The sequence below is a fragment of the Sebastes umbrosus genome, chromosome 12 (assembly GCF_015220745.1).
Source record: "Sebastes umbrosus isolate fSebUmb1 chromosome 12, fSebUmb1.pri, whole genome shotgun sequence".
Lineage (NCBI taxonomy): Eukaryota > Metazoa > Chordata > Actinopteri > Perciformes > Sebastidae > Sebastes > Sebastes umbrosus.
Genome location: NC_051280.1, coordinates 27,885,430 through 27,908,596, shown reverse-complemented (window position 1 = coordinate 27,908,596; position 23,167 = coordinate 27,885,430). Strand labels below are relative to the sequence as shown.

At 42.3% G+C, this 23,167-nt stretch overlaps 1 protein-coding gene and 1 long non-coding RNA gene across 4 annotated transcripts in view; one reads left to right on the top strand and one right to left on the bottom strand.

Moving 5' to 3' along the window:
* Positions 1 to 23,167, top strand: part of slc6a9 (solute carrier family 6 member 9) — a 95,987-nt gene that overhangs the window by 44,911 nt on the left and 27,909 nt on the right. The window contains exon 1 of one of the 3 annotated variants that reach the window (XM_037787727.1): positions 11,904 to 12,022. The exons of the other annotated variants lie outside the window; for them this stretch is intronic. The gene's annotated coding sequence lies outside the window, so the exon portion shown is untranslated. Of the gene's footprint in view, positions 1 to 11,903; positions 12,023 to 23,167 lie in introns of those variants that run through there. 3 annotated transcript variants of the gene reach the window in all.
* Positions 1,805 to 23,027, bottom strand: LOC119498681. Its single transcript, XR_005209164.1, has 4 exons — positions 23,017 to 23,027; positions 18,879 to 18,893; positions 18,277 to 18,281; positions 1,805 to 2,060 (listed from the first exon to the last, which is right to left on the bottom strand). It is a non-coding gene; the product is annotated as an uncharacterized LOC119498681 (long non-coding RNA).

Here is a 23,167-nt window from a genome sequence, read left to right as displayed (position 1 = left end):
TCTGTCAATGGAGTCTGGTGGCTTTGAGGAGAGCATATTAATTGTATGGTCTGTACAATAATAAATTATAATACTTGTCCAAATCCCTGTTGATTTTATTTATTTATTTTTTATTTACAAGCAAGTTTGGCAAGTAAAACATCTCAGCTATTTATTATTGTTGAGCCAGTTGTGCGTCAGTTGTGAAAACACTGCAATGCTGTGTCTTCCTGACTAATATGGCTAATTTAGGTTGTGTTTATTCTCACAGGCAAGAATTAACACATTAAGAAAGTCCGATCTCGGTTTTAAATCCACAAATGGCAAAGGCGCACAGGAAAAAATGTACTGTCTTAAACTTCAGCCTCTCCTTTGAAATTCTAAAAATAGCTAATGAAATATAATATATACATTGGTAAGGTTATAAATATTTATGAAAAAAAATGTTGCATTTTGTGCACTTAAAGGCTTCTACGTTTGATAGGGGGAATTCATTTAAAAGCATTCCCCGAAAGTACAGTGAATGTTCTTTACTAACTGTCTGACTGACTGACACACTCTTTCATTGTTAAAATGCAGGTGTTCATTTGTTTGATTTTCAATATTCCCATTGTGTTAGGCTCTCAAATTGTCTCAAATTATGTGGGAGTGACTGCTCCTTTTCCAAGTACTCACCGACTAGGCTAACTGTATTTGTTCATCTTTTGTGTTGACTTTGCTGTCAGCCTGCAGCTGATTAACAGTGAGTAAAGCCTGACTTGCAGGTGCTCATTAGTGAATGAATGATTGTTGGGTGGATCTTTATTCATCTATTCAGCATTTCTTGCCGGTATGTATTTGGTTGTATGGAATTGGATGTGGGGTCCAATATTTCTAGTCATATTTCTGCCACTGTAACATGCTGGTTCTATCTGCAGTCCAGCTGAACTTGTCAGTGGCAATTCTCATTTGCAATTTTGGTCTTATTTTGGGAGGTTTTGACTGAAAGTTGGCCTCCTGTCAGAGCTGGAAACCTTCTTTTTTACCTGTGTTTGTTATACAATTACTTTAAAGGGGACATATGAAAAACTCACTTTTTTAATGCTTGTGCACATACTGTACATTTAGGTATCTGGAGTGCCTACCAACCCAGAAACTGTGAAATAAGACAGAATGTACCACCCACAGCTTGAGAACTACCTTTGCAAAGGTTTGGGCTTTTTCAGGAGGGGGTCTTAAAGAGACAGGTGCTAAAATGGAGCCTTTCAGACAGAGGGTATGATATATATAGACAGACGGTATGAGAAAAATGGAATCAGGTTCTCTGTGTGCATTTAACGTTAAAAACAATCACCTTCCTTTTCTTTTCCAAATCGGAGGTTTATAGATAAAGGTGTAAGAAAATATCGAGTATCACAATATTATGTTTTGTGAGGACGTTAGAACGTTGCAGGTTCAGCATCAAACATCATATCTTTACTTGCCAAGAGCTGTCGCCAGCGATGGAAAGCCTCGCCAGTGTTTACTCTGATTATGCTTCTTTTTATATCACTTCTTTTCTTTGCCGCCGAATGTGGTTTCTTGCCGGTAGCGGGTGATTGGGATGGTGATAAAAGTAGCCTGCCAAGAGCTTAAGCCATCTTTGGGTTTACATTGACACTAACCTGGGGCTGTAGCTTCAACGTGATCAACAAGCCATTGGTGCAGCTGTACATCTTCGTCCTTCTCATGTTGGACAGAGGGCAGACTAGACGCGACAGTGACTCACTATTGTCTCTTGAGGTGCAAGTGATATTACAAAACCAGACAGGCCAGGGCTAGCTGGTTAAAATGCAACACAATACATTGACTTCTTCGACATAACCTCAAAACGGTTACTTCTTCACATTCTATTGATAATGTTAGATCATTTTTTGAACGTTTTAAAGGTCCCATAATGTAAAAAAAAATGTTTTCTTTATTATAAAACACGTTTAAGTTTTATATAAATACTATGAAAATATCGAAACTCTCAACCCATGGAGAAAGACACACAGCCCGTATTCAGAAACTCTGCCTTTAAAACAAGCTGTCGGGATTTCCGTAACTTTGTGATGTCACAACTGTGCAACTGTCACAAATTAACACTAAATGTACCATGTGTGACGCACAGAGCGGGAACCTAAATCATTTTTAATTGATAGCGTTATCACAACAGTCCACACTGCTCAGTAGTTAAATGTGATATACTGCTCTAACCTGCAGCGGTGCGAGTTTTTGGAAAGAAAGAAGGGGAAGTTTAAGCAAAACTCTGAAACGAGGTGAGGAGAAAAGGCTGATGAGGCTTATTCATCAGCTTTGTCATGGATTTGTTGGAAGCAAGAACCAGGGGAGAAAAGAGCTGATGATGAGGCTTGTTGAGGCAGCATGCTCACCGGGCTAGCAGGGGAAAACGAGGTTGGAGGGGTGGGGGGGAAGGAGGATGATAATGCTTGTCAGGGCTGTGGTGTGTGTTTGCACACTCTTGTTGAAGCAGCACACTTGCAGTGCAAGGTTTGAGGGCAATTCCACAGAGATGATGCTTGTTAATGATGCCTCAAGTGAAGAGGTAAAACAATGTGGAATGGGGGAAGAGAGAGAGAGAGAGAGAGAGAGAGAGACAGAGGGGGGGGGGGGGGGGGGTACTAAAGCAGAGTCAGTAAATGTCAATTACTCATCCGTTACAGCAGCAGTCAACTGTTTGATTCATTCCTGTATTGCATTGTTTCTTTAATAATGAATTGCTGGTCCCAGAGAGTAGAAAATGTTCCCACAACAAAACTCCCATAACTATTTTCATTATCGATCAATCTGCCTGTGATTTTCTCGACTAATCAAATAACTGTTTGGTTTATAATATGTCAGAAATACGGAGTCCGAGAGGTGTCATGAAAACAAAAAATTGTGCACACGCAGTTCATATCCTGCAGACTTTCTGAGGTCATAAAGGAGCACTTGATAAATGTCTTCTTTGGCGCTTTCTTCAAACTGACAGCTGCACCAAAGGTTTTTGCTGCCCCTGTAAGAGGGAAGGACGCAAAATATATATAACGCAAAATAAAGATATTTTCTTTCTCGTTTTCATATTGCTAGATTTGTCTGACCAACAATCCGAAACCCAAATATATTCGGGTTACTATCACATAAGTCAAAGGAATGCAGCAAATCCTCACATTTTAACTGGAACCAGAAAATATTGTGCTTGATAAATGATTTAAACGATTAATTGATCATCATAATAATTGCTGGTTCATTTAGTTTTTATCATTTCAGCTCTGCAATCAACAAAAAACAAGCCATAAAACAATTTCCACTCCACAGCTGATATCGTGGAAATGTTTGAACCCAGTATTCACGCACCATTTCCTCACACTACTAGCCAGGGCTACGTCTATGCTCTTGCACATGCTGAGCGATACGTGCACATTTTGTGTGTGTGTGTTTGTGGGAGGGGGTATGGTGGGGGGGACGAGAGGGATGCAGGTGAACAGCTTGCGAGGGCCAACAGTTCCGCAGGCCAGTCTCGCGCATCACTTGACAGCCATACCCGATGTAGGCCTAACGCACAAATGAACTTGTTAAGCAAATGAGTGAACAAGTGAGGATGGGTGGAGGGTGGAGGGTGGAGGGGCGGAGGGGTGGAGGGGCTGGGACGGAGCACACGGCTGCAGCGGCTCCAGCTAGACCTGCCCGCATGCATTCGTCAGCCATCACTGCCCCTCGTCCCTCTGTCTCTAACTCTTTTCTTTTATTTCTCCCCTCTATGTCACTCCGTCTTTCTCTCAAAGAGCGCTCAGTATCCGTCTCTATTTCAGTCTGTCTCTCCCCATCTCTCTCGCTCACTCGCGCTCATTGTAATCCCATTGTTTTACGAGGGAACGGCCTATTTCTGAATTGGATTGGGAGATTGTCTTCACGATGCTTTGACAGGGTGCTGTCATCCTACGCTCGCAGACAATGGGCCGTAAAAGAGAGCGAAAGATTTGGTCCTCTGTGTAGAATCAAAGTGGTTACCAGAAATATAATAATACATCCACGGTATTTACATGTATCTGGCATGTAGCTGACATACACAGACGGGACTGGAAATCTAGCGACAATTGGGAAATCTGTGATTATCTCTCCGGGAAATAAGATCCGATCACAGCCCCTGCACACATACACACATATAGATGTAGCAACGTACACACATAAGTAGGATAATCTATCACTCATGTATGAACACATACATGTTCACACCCATATGCACATGTAGAAAGTCACACACATCTTTGGCCCTGTTCAGACCTGGTATTAGCAAGTAAGTAAGTAAAGCTTTATTTTTTGCAGCACCTTTTAAAACACACCGTTACGAAGTGTTTCGCACACAAAATTAAACAATGATAAAAACAAGGAAAAATGACAATATGACACACAGAAACAATGAGAACATTAACATGCATCCTCAGTGATCGGATCACAGGTGGTCGGGCGGGCGGTCAGGCGGTCGGGCGGGCGGGTGTCAGCTCCGTGCAAAGCACGGAACAAAAACACAGACACATCTCCGACAGTGTGATAATAATGCACTTCCTGTGTGTAGTCGGTAGATACGTAGCCTGTAGATAAGATATATTTTAATAAAATACAGTTGTACCAACAGAATACAGTAGAGCACAGAGGCCGTTTCCATGCTGACAAGCGCTCGCGTCTGGCTGTCTACTCACATGCGGAGCCAGAGACCTGCGGATCCCAGCGGGACGTCAGTTGAGTTGGCAGTCCTTAATGTCACCCAGGACACATTCACGCAAACGCTGCTAATAGAATGTGGCCATATGTGGCCCAGACCACCTCTGAAGGTGGTCTGAAAGATCTGATCTCAATGTGGCCTCAATGCATCCTTAATGCGTCCTCAATGCTTCTTGAGTGCGTTCACACCTGGACTTACATAGAGCTGTCTACTTGTGATCCGATCATTGAGTACGCATACCACTGAGGACGCATGTTAATACCAGGTCTGAATGTGGCCTTTGTCCACCCTATCACCTTCTCCCCTTTGCCCTAGCAACACCCAGCCTTCCTTGACCTTCTGGTCCCTACCCCCGTCCTTTCTCTCTACCAAGAAAGACATCTTGCAAAGATATCCACACAGCCACATAGCCCCACCCCAAGGAAGGTATTTGAGGATTCCAGCCTGGCAAGGGTTGTGCTATAAAGGCCCAGACACACCAACCCGACATCAGAGAACTAGCAGCGACGAAGGCCACCAGTTGCATCGGCCTCACGTCGCCTTTTGTCTTGACCAAAAAGTTGCACTGGAACACACCGACCTTCAACCGTCGGCTGGGTGTGTCAGGGCCTTTAGTATCACGGAGATAGAGAAGCTGGTTAGTCATCGGGCTATTTGGGCTTATTGCTGTTTCTCACCATGGAAACTTACGTCAAGGTAAGGAGCTGGATGACACAGCTGTGGTTTATACAGGTGGAGGTAGTGTGGTGATTGTAATGTCCTATAGCTGTTGTTTAGGCTTCTTTAAAATCTGTTGCAAACTTCCATTTATAGAGAATGTAAAAAGATGCAGGCAAAATATATCAAATATAATATAGAGATTATTTGCAAAATGATATACAGTATGTTCCCGTAGGATTTCGTTTTTTCCCGGCTAAATCTTCTTTTGCATTTTGTGCGTCTGAATTACAAACTAACCTCCCAACTGTCCATCTGAAGGACTTGCAGATTTCTTTTTTTTTTTTTTACAAATGCTGCAAAACATAGAGAGAGTTATTTGCATACTGGATGAACGACTACCAAGTGAAACTCAACATAAGACCAAACTGTTAGAAACAAGAGTTGGCAAACGTGATAATGCAGAGCGACAGAGAAAGAGCAGATGCTAAGTTGCTCTTTTTTCTATGGACTGCGTTTGTGCATCTCTGATCTGCAGAACGTTGCCTGGGTTATTAAATCTCAGTGCAACTTAGGGGTGCATTTACATCTGTTGGTAGAGCTGTCAACTTGTGATCTCCAAGAGTGCATTCTAATGACATGTGTATACAGGGCCTCAGCTGCAGAACAGGGCTGAGGTAGCTATCTGGCACTTCACTATGTTTTCTCTACTGAAAGGGCATCCTAGAGGGGACTTTATCACATTTTATCTACTGGAAGGGCACCCTAGAGGACACTTTATCATGTTTTTTCTACTGAGGGTACTTTATCAAGATTTCTCTGCTTAAAGGGCACCCTAGAAAGGACTTAATCATGTTTTCTCTACTGGAGGGGCACCCTAGAGGGCGCTTTATCAAGTTTTCTCTACTGAAAGGGCACCCTAGAGGGCATTTTGTCACATTTTCTCTACTGAAAGGGCACACTAAAGGGTACTTCACCATGTTCTCAACTGGAAGGGACCCCTAGAGGGCACTTTTGCAGCGTTTTTTTTTTTTGTTTTTTTTCGAACATGGGGGCACCAAGAGGGGCGCCTCCCTGAGTCCACCAGTGCATCCGGACAGTTTTAAAGACTAAAGTATTTATGACCACACTCAATGGGTAATGGCACACCCTTTCGGACAGTCCCTTTCTCAAATTCATAGTGTTGCACTCAATTTCACACACTAAAGGATGGAATTAGTTGTGTGAAGAATGGAAAGAGCTTGAGAAGGGAGTTCAAATCCTCCACGGAGACATCATATAAATGCAGGTAATTGTGGACAAGCACATCGTTGTCTTTTTTCCTCAGAATCTGCAGCTGACCTTAGTGTACATCCTGATATACTGCCCTCACCGCTCATTTGCTTAATTACACCTTGCGTAATTTCAAAGGATGCGGCGACAACGAACACTAGTCTGCACACACGGGAGTGTTTTCGTGTGAAATAGAGACGCCTGACTTTCTGAGTGACATTCTCAATGTATGGAACGATGTAACCTTTAAGTGACCCCTAGCTTCTGGGCGTCCATCTATCTAACCCTTCATCTGATGAGGCCCGACTTTCTCTCCTCCTCCACCTCCTCCTCCTCCTCGTCCTCCTCCTCCTCTCTCCTCCTCCTGACACCCCATCCATTGGTTTCAATTAATCAGCCGTGGAAGGGGGATTTATTCAGCCCCTGCCCAATGGGATCCTTTGGTATGTGGCCCCAATGGTAGCAGGTTGAGAAGCCACGGTCTACACTGTCTTTAGGCCTATTACTCTCACCTCACAGCCCACTCATAAAGGGAGCTTTGAGCGGCCTGTTTTTGGGGGGATCCGGTGGGCTTTTTGTCCCATAATAGCCGAGTGGATTCAGTCACTGCAGACAGACATGTTTACTAAACTCCGCGTAGGTGGAGCGAGGGAGATTACGTGTGCCACTTTGAATAACCGAGGCCTGATTATTGGCTGGGGAAAGTCTGGTTGAAACAGTATTGGGAGCGGCTCATGCAAAAAGAGCGATTGAAAGAGTTTTCTGATTGCACATATTTGCATGATTGTGATTTGAATATAAAAGTAGATTGGGCGAAATTGACTGGAGGACATGGCACAGACATGAATCACCGGGCGCTTACGCCTTGATGAGGTGCTAAATGGGCAGTATTCATGTAAAGGAGACAGTTGTATAAACATGTGTCCTGCTCCATTTTTTTGCACTGTTGGATAAAGTTGTTTTTCACATCCGGTATCAAAGAGAGACACAGAATCTGCCTTTAAAACCATTTCATTATGTCTTGTAGTCAAGGGTTATTCTGTAAACTTTGAGACCACTTGAAAAGTATATAAGGAATGTCACGGAAATCTCAAAAACACTGGAGAGATTTAACTCTCCTCTGTGCATTGACTACCACCTGATTCTGACATGTTTGAGACAGCACTTCCTCTGCACACACTTTTTTTTTACTGTTTTGTTGTTTATTGTCTAGAGGCTCTCATGATGCAAGAGAAGTATCAAACTGCGGTCCTTTTTAACCTTTGGCAGAGCTCTGCTAAAATGCAATAGGAGTGAGTTGAGATCAGATTGCTGGAGCTGCATTTTGGAGCCGCTCGCGCGAATGCAAATGAGTCCCTGACTGCATTAAAGGTCAACTTTGTAGTGTGTAGAGATGGTATAGCAAACAAATGTCTTATATTTCAACAGAGGAACCTGATACTGTCACCACATTTTGCTCTCTTAACCCTCTGAGACACACAATAGACCCATTTTTTGTCTTTTTTAGCGGGGGTACAGGGGGTTTTTAGGGGGAGATAGCAGGTCAACAGTACATAGAAGTGGTGTACATCATCTGAAAGCTGGGAACCCGAAGATTAATTTGAGATGCAGCTCAGCACTGTGTGTCAAGTTGTTCTAGTCAGAAATAATTAATTAATTAATTAAAATAAATTGTCTGTGTATAAAGTGTATAAAGGTTTAGAACATTATGTTAGAAGTATATTATGGTCATTCCCATGCTCTATTATGTCTCATAAGTTGCTGCAGCAATTTTTGGGTTGATACCTTTTGTTACACAGACTTGATGCTAAATCTAACCGTCGATAATTGATCAAAATGATCAATAATCCCTCAAAATACCGCATTAAGACACCAAGACCATGAGGAACACCATAAAAAAAAAGCCATGCTGTGATTTGGTTTCAAAAGCTTTACATCTTTCGGCAATTGGATGGTGAACACTTCTGCTCTGGAAATTGCTCAGAAACCCCCTTATTATCAATATACCTGGGAAAGCCATCCATCCTCTGAATGCTCTAGGTCTCTAGTTTGTGGTTGTAAAGTTATATGAGGCTGTGATTATCCTAGAGGTCACCACAGACCACAGTGAGGTCAAATTTAAAACAAAAATGTGTCAATACAATGAAATGGCTACTATGGGGACTAACATCATCACACATGAATATAACTAGGCTCATTGGATCCACAAGAGTCTCAGCTTTACAGTGATACCAAATTTATGCAATTCCAAGACTGTTTAGGGACCCCAATATGCAGAAATATTCAAATACACCATTTTAGAAAAGGCGAAAATAACACATTTATACTGCATTCAAAAAACTGCATGTGATTATCATAAAGTGGGCATGTCTGTAAAGGGGAGACTCGTGGGTACCCATAGAACCCATTTTCATTCACATATCCTGAGGTCAGAGGTTATCTAGCGTTCTTCCCGACAAACTAACATGACCTGGTTGGTAAAAATGGATAGCTTCGAAACTGAGCCCGGTACAACCTCTGAAAGACAGAATAGGTTAAAGATAAGATCAATTATGTCAGGGGTGAACCAGCATAAGTGAATCATTCTCATCTAGACAATGTGGAACAAGCCCGTAGACCTGGACAGATGTCTCCAGTCTGTACAGATAAGACATTACCTGCATCTCCGCACCTTTTTACATTCCTTTTTTTTGTTCCTACGCCATCCAGCTCCATGCCAGCTTATTGCATGTCATTCTGCCAGATCACAACTGCCAAAATCCGTTCCTGTTCTGCCTTGTGACCACAGTTCATACAAAACATAATAAATCAAGCCACAAGGTAGCACGTTGCACGCCACAGTTTGTTTGAGGGTACACATGGCCTTTCAAAAAACTGACACATGTTTGGATCAGGTGTGATCTTTTTTTCACACTCTATTTTATCTCACCCTCACACACACTCACACACACTCACACACACACACACACACACACACACAAAGAGTGGCAATAGAGATGATAATTAAGTTCAACGGAGAGAAAGAGACTGCGTGAGTGAGAGTATGAAACTAAACAGAAGTACACATTATCTGGTCCTTATTGCATTGTGTTTAATAAGCAGCTCAAGTACAGCAGCAGATTAAACTCCCAGCAACACATGAAAGTTGTGGATGTTTTTTTTTGTTCAGTCAATGCCAGAGCTATTGCTCTTATCTACAGGACTGTGATTGCAGAAGTGTGGAGGTATCAAAGATATGCATATTACTGTAGTAGTAGTAGTAGTAATATTGGTTTCTTGGATAAACCATAAATGTTCTTGTCTTTAAACATAGCTGACATCTGTTAATATTGGTGTCTGTTACTGCCATTGCAACAATGACCCCCGTTAAAACATAAAACCTCCCTGCACCTAATCGTCCCCCGTAAAAATCAATGGCAGAATAAGAGCTGAGAGTTGGCTTCTCATTTTTAGATTTTACAAGCTGTATCGACATTTGTGAGTTAGCTTAACGACAAAACGAACTGTCGGCTGTTACCTCGTAAATCGGCGTCTGTCCAGTACGCTTTGCCAGAGAGTTTTTTTTTGGGAGCGAAATGACACTCTGTACCGTCTAAATGTTTAAAAAAGTGGGGCTGTCAATTGATACAAATATTTAATCATATCTTTAATTGGATGATTGTCCATAGTTAATCGTGATTAATAGCAAATTAATCAAATTTTTTGTATCTGTTCAAAATGTACCTTATAGGGAGATTTGTCAAGTATTTAATACTCTTATCAACATGGGAGTGGGCAGATATGTTTGCTTTATGCAAATATATGTATATATTTATTATTGGAAATCAATTAACAACACAAAACAATGACAAATATTGTCCAGAAACCCTCACAGGTACTGCACTTAGCATAAAAAAATATGCTCAAATCATAACATGTCAAACTGCAGCCCCACAGGCAACAACAGCTGTCAGTGTGTCAGTGTGCTGACTTGAATATGTCTTGCCCCAAACTGCATGTGATTATCATAAAGTGGAACCCATTTTCATTCACATATCTTGAGATCAGAGGTCAGAGGTGAAAATTGCCAGTTTTTCCTCACCAAAATTTAGCGTAACTTCGACAAGCGGCAAGCTAGTATGACACGGTTGGTAACAATGGATAGGTTAAAAACTGAGCCCGGTACAACCTCTGAAGGACAGAATAGGTTAAAGATAAGATCAATTATGCAAGGGGTGAACTGCAATCATTCTCATCTAGACAATGTGGAACGAGCCCATAAACCCGTATGCATTGACACACAATGATTTGACCCTTCCCCTCTCAGTGTTTGGACCGATGTCTCCAGTCTGTCCCGATAGGACATTACCTGCATCTCCGTGCTGTGTCACCACTTTACATTCCTTTTTTAGTTCCCACGCCATCCAGCTCCATGTCAGTTCATCACATGTTATTTTGCCAGATCATAATTGTGACCACAGTTCATGAATGTCTCTTTTAAACATAATAAATCACGATATGACAGTTTCTTCTCGCCAAAATTTAGCGCAAGTTTGGAGCGTTATTTAGCGTCCTTTGCGACAAGCTAGTATGACATATGGTACCAATGGATTCCTTAGGATTTCTAGTTTCCTATGCCAGCATGAGCCTGCTACAATCATAAAATTACCAGTTCCGTTAATGCATAAGGTATATAAATATCACACTCCTACCTCTGTATAAATTACTAATTTATTACATTGTTTTTCTTGCTAAAACAAAACCTTTTTTTATTCTCACATCCTTTACTTTATTCTCTTAGACATGTTCCACCTGAAAATTGGCCATCTACCCAGAAATGCACATGTAATGATATAATTTTTTTGCATAAAAAAGCAACTCAAACTCACATCGAGGTAGAGACAGCTGCGGGAGAAGAGCAGTGAGCTGTCAGTAAAATGACATCGCTCTATAGGAGGTGTCGCTAAATAGAATTCTCTCAGACAGGAAATGACACGCACAGTCAGCAATTGCATGATATTAACAAATCATATTTTGTAGGCGAGATTATCAGGCTTTTGCAGAGCTCTGCGCTCTACTGTGCACCTTCCTGTTGCAATTGTATGAAGAGCTGTGACGCACCTTTTTAGAATATGAACTAAAGAAGTGTGAGAGAGGTGCAAATAATTCAAGGAACTTTCTAAATAAGAGTGCTCATATATGTCGTACTTTCAGCCTTCAAAATGTCTACTCCCTTTTCTTATATCTACTGTCCAAACCGCATTTGTATTTTTTAACAAAAGTTCAAAGAAGAGGAAGGAAAGTGTGTGTTGCCATAAGCTGAAAAAGGAAGTTTGTAGTTCTCGCTCCACTCCAGTGGACGGTGTCTTTTACAGACATGGCTGCAGCTGTCAAGAGACGTCGGTTTGAAAGGTTCGTGGCGGCGTCTGTCAAATTGGTTGTGTGTGTGTGTGTGTGCAAACGCATGTGGGAAGTTGTGTGTTGTTCATCCACCATTGGTGTGTGTGTGTGTGTGTGTGTGAGTGCCAGCACTGCGCAGTCTGACTACAGAGATGAAGTGCTCTCTTTGGGCTGTGGGAGGAGGGAGGATGAGAGGATGAGGGGGGGGAAAGTGCATCTGGGGTAAAACTGAATTACTGCTGCTGTGAGAGTAAAACCAATAATGTGTATTTTACTCATTTAATAACACATTTATTATTTAATATAGCAAAATAATGAGGTGGTGATGATACTTGACACAGATGCCCGTCTTTGATATTAGATATCACAGTGTTACTGTCTGTTGTGTAAGATGTTTGGTACATGGTCGATGATGATACTCATTTAAACACTACGTTTCCATGCACACTAATCATTCCGAATATGACAATATTCCGAATTTGATACGGCTCATGTAAACAGCATATTCTGTTTGGATATTCTGAATTAGACCTTATTATGAATTGATAGTTTTCTGATTTAGACATGTGGAATATGCCGATATTATTCAGGTTTTAGGAGCATTCTTTGGACATGCATACAGCGCCTGTGGGAGTATGCGTCTCAGTTGGGGTTTTTACGGCAGTTTGCGGCTCCACGGCCTCTTGGCCATTTGCGCCCCACATTTCTGTTCGGAAGGAGAAACACAACTACTTTTAAACATTATGAAAAACTTGGATATCAACAGGTTTTTGGATATGCGCAAATACCGCAACGTCGATCTTTTCAAGAAGGTGGTTAAAGGAATGAAAGAGGCAGGCTACGAGTCAGTCACTGGTTGAAAACTTTGAAAAAATCATATTATTATTATCCTAGCTGTAGGATGTATGTCAAGGGGGCGTTTTTTGTTAATAGGAGTATGCACGGCTGCATGTAAATGGGAATATTAGTGGAATATTCATTTTCATTAGCCATGTTAGCCATGTAAACAGCTTAGTAGGAATTGTCTTTTTGGGAATAAGGGCAAAAAATTGAATATTTTGTGCATGTAAACGTAGTCAATGTTAATAGTAATAACCTGAATCAGGGTGCGAAATAAGCACCCGCCAAATGTGGGTAAATTGTTGGCAGTGGCGGGTTAGGTCGTCAGGCCATCCAACACTTTGGTGGACAGGGAAAACGCTTGAGACGGGAACAGAGAATCGGATCCTAGTTGTCCGATTCCTTGGCATCTCATGCCTCTGTGACTATTGATTCCTCTCATTGATGCTCTCCTAAAGTTAAAGTTGTAATTCGAACACTAATTTACCATGCATATAATGTTTTTTGTGTCAAATTTATCGAACATTTAATGACATCACATCTAAAATTGTATTTCTTCAGTTACCACATACATTTTAAAAGTGGCAGATAACATTTCTGAGTGGCAGACAAAAAAAAAGTTAATTTCAGACCCTGTCTGAAATACATTTTTACCTTTCCTTATCTTTTCTTGCTTTCTTTCAGCAATGCTCTGTTTCACATTCATGCATTTTCACACAGTGGTGACAGGTACAACTACAGTCTGTGCTTGTAGAATCTGAGAGAATAGTTAAAGAGAAACCCAACAGTAGGCATTCAACCTCCCCGTCTACAAACGCTAGGGCATTCATTCCCTTCACATGACACCTGCAGGTCTTTGTAGCGTGACACGATTTCGGGTAAATCGCACTGATCCCACCTCATGTCACCTCCAGTCTGAGCCTGAACAACACAGATCAGCATTTCTCTGTGTATTCACATCTCAGGCACTGAGCTGGCAGTCTTTTCCAGGTCAGCTCAGCAGAGGTAGGTAGGGTCTCTGCATTTTGTCAGCGGCTGTTTGACAGACTGTCAGTCTCAAACCTGTGAGATTACAATTACTGAATGGGGATTCCACTCTACTGCTGCCAGCAAGGATGTACTGTTTGTGCTAAATACACAATAGCAGAAATATAATGAGACAAACGTTGGCATTAATAAGCATAACCCTGTCTGTCAGTCTGTCCATCTTTTTGGTGATTTGGTGATTGAGCAGAGCAGCCAGCTAATCACAGTTCCTGTCACACTGTCAATTCTCAGCAGTCAAGATGGATCGACAGATACATTTATTGTTCCCTGGAGGGAAATTAAATCGTCATAGCAGCCAGATACATTAAAATACTATAAAGTTACAATAAAATATAATGACAGGTACACGAACACAGCTAAAGATGACACTAAAATGAAGAAGCAGAAAGACTGAATGAGTAAATGGGGTTATTGACTGATGCAAAGAGCAAGGTAATGAATAATAACAGAATAGAGTATAGAGTAAAATGGTAACACTTCATTTTATATACATAAATCAACGTTACGTCAACGATGCGCAAAGCAACACTGCGCAAAACAACGCTGCGCAAAACAACGCTACGTAAAACACACTACGTAAAACAACACTACGTAAAACAACGCTACGTAAAACAACGCTACGTAAAACAACGCTGCGATAAACAACGCTACGTAAAACAACATTACTAAAGCAAAACTACACAAAGCAACGTTGCGTAAATCAACGTTACATACAGCAACGTTACGTACAGCAACGTCACATACAGCAACGTCGCGTAAAACCACGTTACGTAAAACCACGTTACGCAAAACCACGTTACGTAACAACCACGTTACGTAAAGTAAAAACAACATTACATATTAATGCTGCAAGCAGCGATGAACGGGCCCTCGCCCCCGCGGGCACGTCTGGGGAACGCGCACGTCGGGATACCCACTGTCGTGCATTCCCGTGAAAGTCGGAAACTGCACGCAACAGTTAGAGTGAATTTTCTGCTTGGAGCATCTGGCGCTGGAAATGAACTGTGAGAATATGTGGGGCGTCCTTTAAAGCACTTCTATGAGGGTGGCTGGCAGTATACAACCATTTCCTGTTGTCAGTAGGTGGCGCTATGACTTTCACTCATAATACCACGTATATGTCTTCAGGCCTGGACTCTTATAAAACATGTCAAATTTGGGGAAGATTGGACAATGTATAGTCAATTTACAACAACTTCCTGTTTCCTGTAGGGGGCGCTATGACTTTCACTCATAATTGCATATATATGTCTTCAGGCCTGGACTCTTATCCAGCTTGTGAAATTTGGGGCAGATCGGACTATGTAAAGTCAAGTTACAACAGCCTCCTGTGTCATGGCGAAACATCAAAATTCGCCGCGCCGCCACAAGAACGCCATTTCACGAAAACACAAAAGCTTCGCAATTTAGCATCGTGAAGGTGTTGAGATTCTGCTGCCCAACTTTGAGATGGATCGCTTGAATCCTCTAGGAGGAGTATCGCAAAGTTCCATACCTAAAAAGTGACAAAATGGCGTCTCCGCACATGACGTATGACATCACCGTGCGAGCGATCAAAAATCCCTTCGCAATTTAGCATCACAGTAGTGGGTGGATTATACCACTCAAATTTGACGCGGATCCGATAAACGCTCTAGGAGGAGTTTGTAAAAGTATGCATAAAATACATGAAAAACGCACAAAATTCAATATGGCCGACTTCCCGGTGGGCGGAGCTAATGAAACCCAATGAGGAATATGTCTGAAATAATGAGGTGGATGTGCCTACCAAATTTCATGAATATCGGATCAACTTTGTCCAAACTATGGCCTTCCACGCGTTAGGGGGCGGTATAGAGCCGGCTAAACACGCTAAGCCCAATCGCTGTAGATTCACGTAAAATTTACAGGTGTCCATCATTTTGCCAAGTTTCATGAGTTTTCGAGTATCCCAAGGGTGTCAAAGGCATGTTCAAAGGCTAAAAGACATAAGGGGGCGCTAGAGAGCCAACATGCCACGCCCAAGCAAAATTTCACCACTAAATCAAAGTAATTACTAGTTTGGATGTGCGTGTAAAGTTTCATGAGTTTTTGTACAACCTAAAGTCCTCAAACATGTGTTCGTAAATTTTAAAATCACGCAGGAAGTCCAACATGGCTGACTTCCTGTTGGCCGAAAAAATCTCGAAAATATTTAATCCGGGTATGAGGATGTGAGCAATGACATACTTGAATTTCGTGAAGATCGGAGTAACTTTTTCTTACAGCCTGACATCATTAGGGGGCGCTGTGGAGCCCTGCTGGAGACACCCGAGCCCAATCACTACAGAACTTTGCAATTTTCGCGACTTCTGGTGCATATTCCAATTTTCATGAGTTTTTGGGGATGGAAAAGGTCCCAAAAACGCGATCTCGCAGCAGAAAAATAATAATAATACTTAGAAAAACAATAGGTTTCCTTGCACTTTGTGCCAGGACACCGTTGGGGTCCTGGCACTTTCGTGCTCGGGCCCTAATAATAATAATCTGTAGAAAAACAATAGGTTTCCTCGCACTTTCGTGCCAGGACACCGTTGGGGTCCTGGCACTTTCGTGCTCGGGCCCTAATTAAAGTTGCAAGCAGCGTTGAACGGGCCCTCGCCCCTTTGCGCATGCCGGGGGTACCCGCTGCCGTGCATTTCCATGAAAGTCGGACACTGCACGCAACAGTTAGAGAGTATTTTCTGCGTGGAGCGCGTGGCACTGTAAATGACCTGTTGAGAACCTGTGGGGCATCCTTAAAAGGCACTTCTATGAGGGTGGGTGGCAGTATACAACAATTTCTTGTTGCCAGTAGGTGGCGCTATCACCATAACTCAATAATGGAACGTATATGTCTTCAGGCCGGGACTCTTATCCAGCTTGTGAAGTTTGGGGCAGATTGGAATATGTAGGGTCAAGTTACAACAGCCTCCTGTGTCATGTCGTATGCCTCGAATGGTTGAGGATAGGATAAGTCGTATGGCAGCGAGTCTCACGAGAGTTTTTGCAGATCTCAGATCAAATTTCGCAATTTACAGGCTCCCTTCTAGTCGCTAGTATGGAAGCGGAAAATCAGGGCTGAAGTCGAGTAGAGTGAACTTGCTATAACCAAACTGCCAATCACTGGGCATTTTCATAATGTAGTAATCACATTTAGTACCAACTCGAAGGGACTGGAAGATCTATACTCATTTGTTGTTTTTTGTTGTACATCTGAACACTTCAAACTCTGTATAAGCTGAACCTATTTGTCCTCTGAACACCCACACAGGTGTTGTCAGTTATTCCGGCTGAACAAGAATGATAAGAATGCCCAAACAGGTGCAATAAAAGCTGACAGGAGACTCAGGAAGCTGTCAAGAAATTACAGTGAGCAGAGATCTAATCAGCCAAATAAACTGAAAACACCTGTGTGGGTGTTCATAGCTTTTAACGCAGGGTGCAGAACCCTCGGAACCTCCTCCACTGTCACCTCTCTGTTGTCAGTGTCATTCCTACACCCAGACTGAGGTGTAGGAATTTGTGGTGTAGAGACTACAGGTAAAAGAAATGCACTGCACCTTTTTTTATTAGCTTCTGGTGCCTGTAATTTCAGATATTGTACTGGCATCACCTATAATCATGATTAAAAGAATATCAGTATGTCATTTGGTACCCCGTTACATTCATGAAGTCAAAACTGCAGCTACTGGTGACAAAGTTAAGAGCGAAAAACAACAACGTTACTGGGTGAGCGATCTAATCGACGTGAACGTCAGAGTTTGGGTGTGTCCCATTTTCACGCATGGGAAAAGATGCTGTAAAGACAAACTTATTGTCTGTGTTATTTATTGGTTTTGATGTGAATTATTCACACTCTACGGTGTTGACTACATTAAGTCAGAAAGATTAGTGACATGGTTTGATTTGATTAAAACCTGATTCTATTGAGCAGGTTCCTCAGGCACGGCTCAACAATAAGGATTGCTCACATGCAAGTATAATGCCACATTGGGCTTGTAAATCTAACAACTTCCTGTTTCCTTTAGGTGGCGCTATGACTATCACTCATAATTGAACGTATACGTCTTGATGCTGGGACTCTTATAAAACATGTCAAATTTGGGGAAGATTGGACAATGTATAGTCAATTTACAACAACTTCCTGTTTCCTGTAGGGGGCGCTATGACTTTCACTCATAATACCACATATATGTCTTCAGGCCTGGACTATTATCCAGCTTGTGAAGTTTGGAGCAGATTGGACTATGTAAAGTGTGTTGTTGCGTGCCATTTTTGGTATGATGTTCTTCAGAACAGAACTGGTTGAACCATATTTACCAGAAACAAAAAAGACTTTCTGTTCCAGCACGTCATTCATGATTGTCATACCTTCACACATTCACTCAGCTGCTAAACTTCACATTAAATGATGTATTTTCTGAATGTAGTTTGGTCTGATGCTTCTGTGTTGGCAGTCTGCTGAAACATCGTGGTTAACGTGAGACGCATTCCTGTCCTGATTGGACCAGTCCGACCATATTCCAGAACAGTTAACAATAAACCTTCAGACTGACGGAAACCATCTGGACCTGGACCTGGTCCAAGATCTGGACCTGGACCTGGTCCAAGATGTGGTGCTGGAACTGGTCCAAGACCTGGTCCTGGACCTGAGTTTTCTTAAACATGTGATCAGTCTAACATATTAAAATATGACACATTTATGTTGGAAATGTGATGAATGGTGGTAATAATATTTTCAATTGATGATTTACATGTGATCTAATTTATTCTGGGTTTAGACTAGATTTAGTTGCCCCAAATTTCTCAGTTATGATGAGGGTCCAGTCCTGAGGACATGTACATGCAATTCATAGTTTTCAGACACGTGACACGCGCCGCTAACTGGAGGGCAAAACAATGGACCAAGATGGCGGCTCACAGTGAATTATCCGTAGCAGGGAAGCACAAGCCTGTCAACTTTCCATCTGTTCAAAGCCACGAATATTTAGATCATCTATCAACATCAGAAAAACAAAGATACGAGCACAAACTACAAAAAAGTGACAAAATGGCGTCTTCTCACATGACGTATGACATCACCGTTCGAGCGATCAAAAATTCCTTCACAATTTATCATCACAGTAGTTTGAGGGTTATACTACCCAAATTTCACGCGAATCCGATGAACTCTCTAGGAGGAGTTCGTAAAAGTATGCATAAGATACATAAATTACATGAAAAACATCAAATTCAATATGGCCGACTTCCGGGTGGGCGGAGCTAATGAAACCCGATGAGGAATATGTTTCAAATAATGAGTGGAATATGCATACCAGGTTTCATGAATATAGGAACAACTTTGACCAAACTACGGCCTAAAGTGAAGTTACAACAGCATCCTGTGTCTTGGCGAAACATCAAAATTCGCCACGCCGCCACAAGAACGCAGTTTCACGAAAACACAAAAGCTTCGCAATTTAGTATCATGAAGGTGTTGAGATTCTGCTGCCCGACTTTGAGATGGATCGCTTGTATCCTCTAAGAGGAGTATCACAAAGTTTCATACCTAAAAAGTGACAAAATGGCGTCTTCGCACATGACGTATGACATCACCATTCGAGCGATCAAAAATTCCTTCGCAATTTACCATCACAGTTGTGGGAGGGTTATACCACCCAAATTTGACGTGGATCCGATAAACTCTCTAGGAGGAGTTCGTAAAAGTATGCATAAAATACATGAAAAACGCACATATTCCAATATGGCCGACTTCCCGGTGGGCGGAGCTAATGAAACCTGATGAGGAATATGTCTGAAATAATGAGCAGGATGTGCCTACCAAATTTCATGAATATAGGATCAACTTTGACCAAACTATGGCCTTCCACGCGTTAGGGGGCGCTATAGAGCCGGCTAAACATGCTGAACCCAATAACTGTACATTTACATAAAGTTCACAGGTGTCCATCATTTTGCCAAGTTTCATGAGTTTTCGAGTACCTCAAGGTATGTTCAAAACCTAAAAGACATAAGGGGGCGCTAGAGAGCCAACATGCCACGCCCAAGCAAAATTTCACTACTAAATCAAAGTAATTACTAGTTTGGATGTGCATGTAAAGTTTCATGAGTTTTTGTGCATCCTAAAGTCTTCAAAGATGTGTTCGTAAATTTAAAAAAAACGCAGGAAGTCCAAGATCGCTGACTTCCTGTTGGCTGAAAAAATCTCAAAAATATTTAACACGAACTTCAAGACGTATGCAATGATATACTTGAATTTCATGAAGATCGAAGAAACTTTCCCTGAAAAACAGCCTACATTAGAGGGCGCTATCTCGCCCGCTGGCGACACCCGATCCGAATCACTACAGAATTTTGAATTTCGCGCCACTTCTGACGCATATTCCACTTTTGGTGAGTTTTTGGGGATGGAAAAGGCCACAAAAACGCGATATTCCAGCAGAAAAATAATAATCCTTAGAAAAACAATAGGTTTCCTTGCACTTTCGTGCCAGGACACCGTTGGGGTCCTGGCACTTTTGTGCTCGGGCCCTAATAATCCTTAGAAAAACAATAGGTTTCCTCGCACTTTCGTGCCAGGACACCGTTGGGGTCCTGGCACTTTCGTGCTCGGGCCCTAAAAACAACGTTACGTAAAACAATGTTACGTAAAACAATGTTACGTAAAACAATGTTACGTAAAACAACGTTACGTTACGTAAAACAACGTTACGTAAAACAACGTTACGTAAAACAACGTTACGTAAAACAACGTTACTGTGCTGTGTCAATGTTTACTTTGGGTTTCACGCGGGACAGGAACAGCGGTCTCCTGTGTTTGTTTCACGCACCAAAATCAACATGTCTTGCTGCATAACAGGCTGCTTCTTTTGTTAATTTAATTATTGTCCTGATGCAGCAACAGCAGAAGTCAGCGCTGTGAATCAAAAGAGACCCTGGAAAGAGAAAAAAGTTGCAAATTAAATCAAAGGAGAGACGGGGGAGGGCGGCATGTGTGGTCTTATATAAAGCCCAGATGGTCCCAGAGAAGCATGTGACATAGAGATGGAGGGATAGAGGGATGTGGAGGGAGTAGTGCCTGTCTGTCTGTCTGACTGACCAGGGGGACTCCCGGGAGCCAACACTACAGGCTACAACACCTGGGCGGAGAGAGGCCGACATCGGGGTCAGTCAAGGGAGAGAGAGATGTCATGGAAAACACTAAGTTCAACTTTTACCATAAAACATCCTCCAGAGAATGTGTGAACTTGTGGGTCATACTCTACCTGTAGCTGGATGGATCCATATCTTTTCAAGATGCGAGAGATGTGCCGTGTGATGGCTGTGCTGCTTTCTGGTCCAGCGAGGTTGTAGCTGGTGGAGAAATTGCTTCCAGTGGCCATTTGAGGAACTGCAGTTTTTGGCACCTCCGCGTTGGCTTCATTTCTCAGCATCGGAGGTTGCAGCTTGGTCCAAAACTGTGGTATATAATATATGAAGAAGAAAAGTAACAAATCTATCTGGAACGAGCAAATGTTTGGGCTTTGTTTTGCTTAAAAATGACGGGGTGCCGACCATGAAGCGTAACATCACCGGTTCAAGTCCCGCCGGGGATGTTTGTTGCCTCTCTCTCTGCCTCTTTTCCTGTTAGCTCTCTCCACTGTCTGAACTAAAAAGGCTTAAAATGCCCTAAAACACACTCAAATGATCATCGATTTTCAAAGTTGCCGCTCTAATGTCACTGGACACATCTGGCCAATACCAGATCTGCTTAAGTAGGTCAGTATCCCATCCGATCTGATAATAATATATCCGTTTATAATGATTATTTTATTATTTTATTATTATGTTATTGGGTCATTCTCATGAACGCGATCTCTTAGGAAACGCCTGGAGGGTGTTCCTTCAAATTTGGCACAAACGTCCACTTGGACTTGACGATGAACTGATTCGATTTTGGTGGTCAAAGGTCATTGTGACATTACAAAATACGCTCTTGGCCATAACTCAAGAATTAATTTGCTGATTATGACAACAAGGTAACATGATGAAGTGATGACATTTTGGACAAACATGGTTGTAAACTGCAACTTGACTTGGTTAGCAGAAGCATACAGCCACACGGTGGTAATTCTAGTTATGGCTTTGGGCTGTGTTTTAAGGTGGAATTGCACTGTTTCAGTGTTGACTTTATATGCTGCGCCTTGAATCCATTCACATGAACAATTCATGGTGACTGACTTTAGTCATTAATTTTAGACAATGCAACATAAGCACCAGAGTATAGACCACCTCATCAGAGCTTTCTAATGCCTACAGATGTCCCATCCTTACTTTAATGCCAGTGACAGCAGCGACAACGGGGTCAACTTAATCCAGTTATAATTCAGGGTAAATAATGATTACTTCTGATCAATTATGAGCCTGAATACATGCATTTTGTAATACTAACAACTGAATTACAGTAGCTACTCTGCAACAACACAGTGCCTGGTTTTCACTGTCCTCTGCACATCTCCTTGACTTCTTTTGAACTCACTTTGCCACTGAATTTAAACTAGTTGACGCTTTGTTTCTCGAATGTGTCAGTTTTAGAGAGTGTACACCAAAGATTCAGAGGTCATTGCTATTCCCAATGTTTTCTCTCCTTCCTGTTTGTCAGTCTGTAGACCTGAGCCCGGCTGTCAACCTGTGTGCTCATGCATGTGTGCTCATGTGTGTGTGTGTGTGTGTGTGTGTGTGTGCATCTTCTGAAGGCACACACCTGGTTGCTGATAGGGAAGTCAGTCAGATGTACGTGATGTACAGCCGGGTGCAACGAGAACACACACACACACAGCTGCACGATGTCTCTGCGTCTCCGGCGCTCCTTTTCCTTCCAAAGTCAACTCCAGACGGAGACGTCTTAATGTGCGACCCCGCTGCGACGGCGGGGGCTCACCGCCGGGGGTTTCTCCTCGTGTGCCGCTGCGACCGCGGCTTCACTCTGAGCATCTCCTCACCAACAACACTCGTTGTTTGCTGATGTTTCCCGTCCCGTCCCCACCTGCGGCCTCCACTCCTACACAAAGAAAGGTCAAGGGATGCTGGAGAAAATGCTTTTTGTTTTTCGCCCTCCTGACATGCGAGCACAGCCAGACTCAAAGACAAACTACGGAGCTTTGGGGAAAATATGGCGGCTGTTTGTTTTATGTGGTTGTTGCTGTTTTTCCCCTCCGATATATTTTTTGTGTCTTTCTCTCGTTAGTCACGCTCGGAGCCGCCTCAAGAGTTGAACTGGAGCACCGTGGG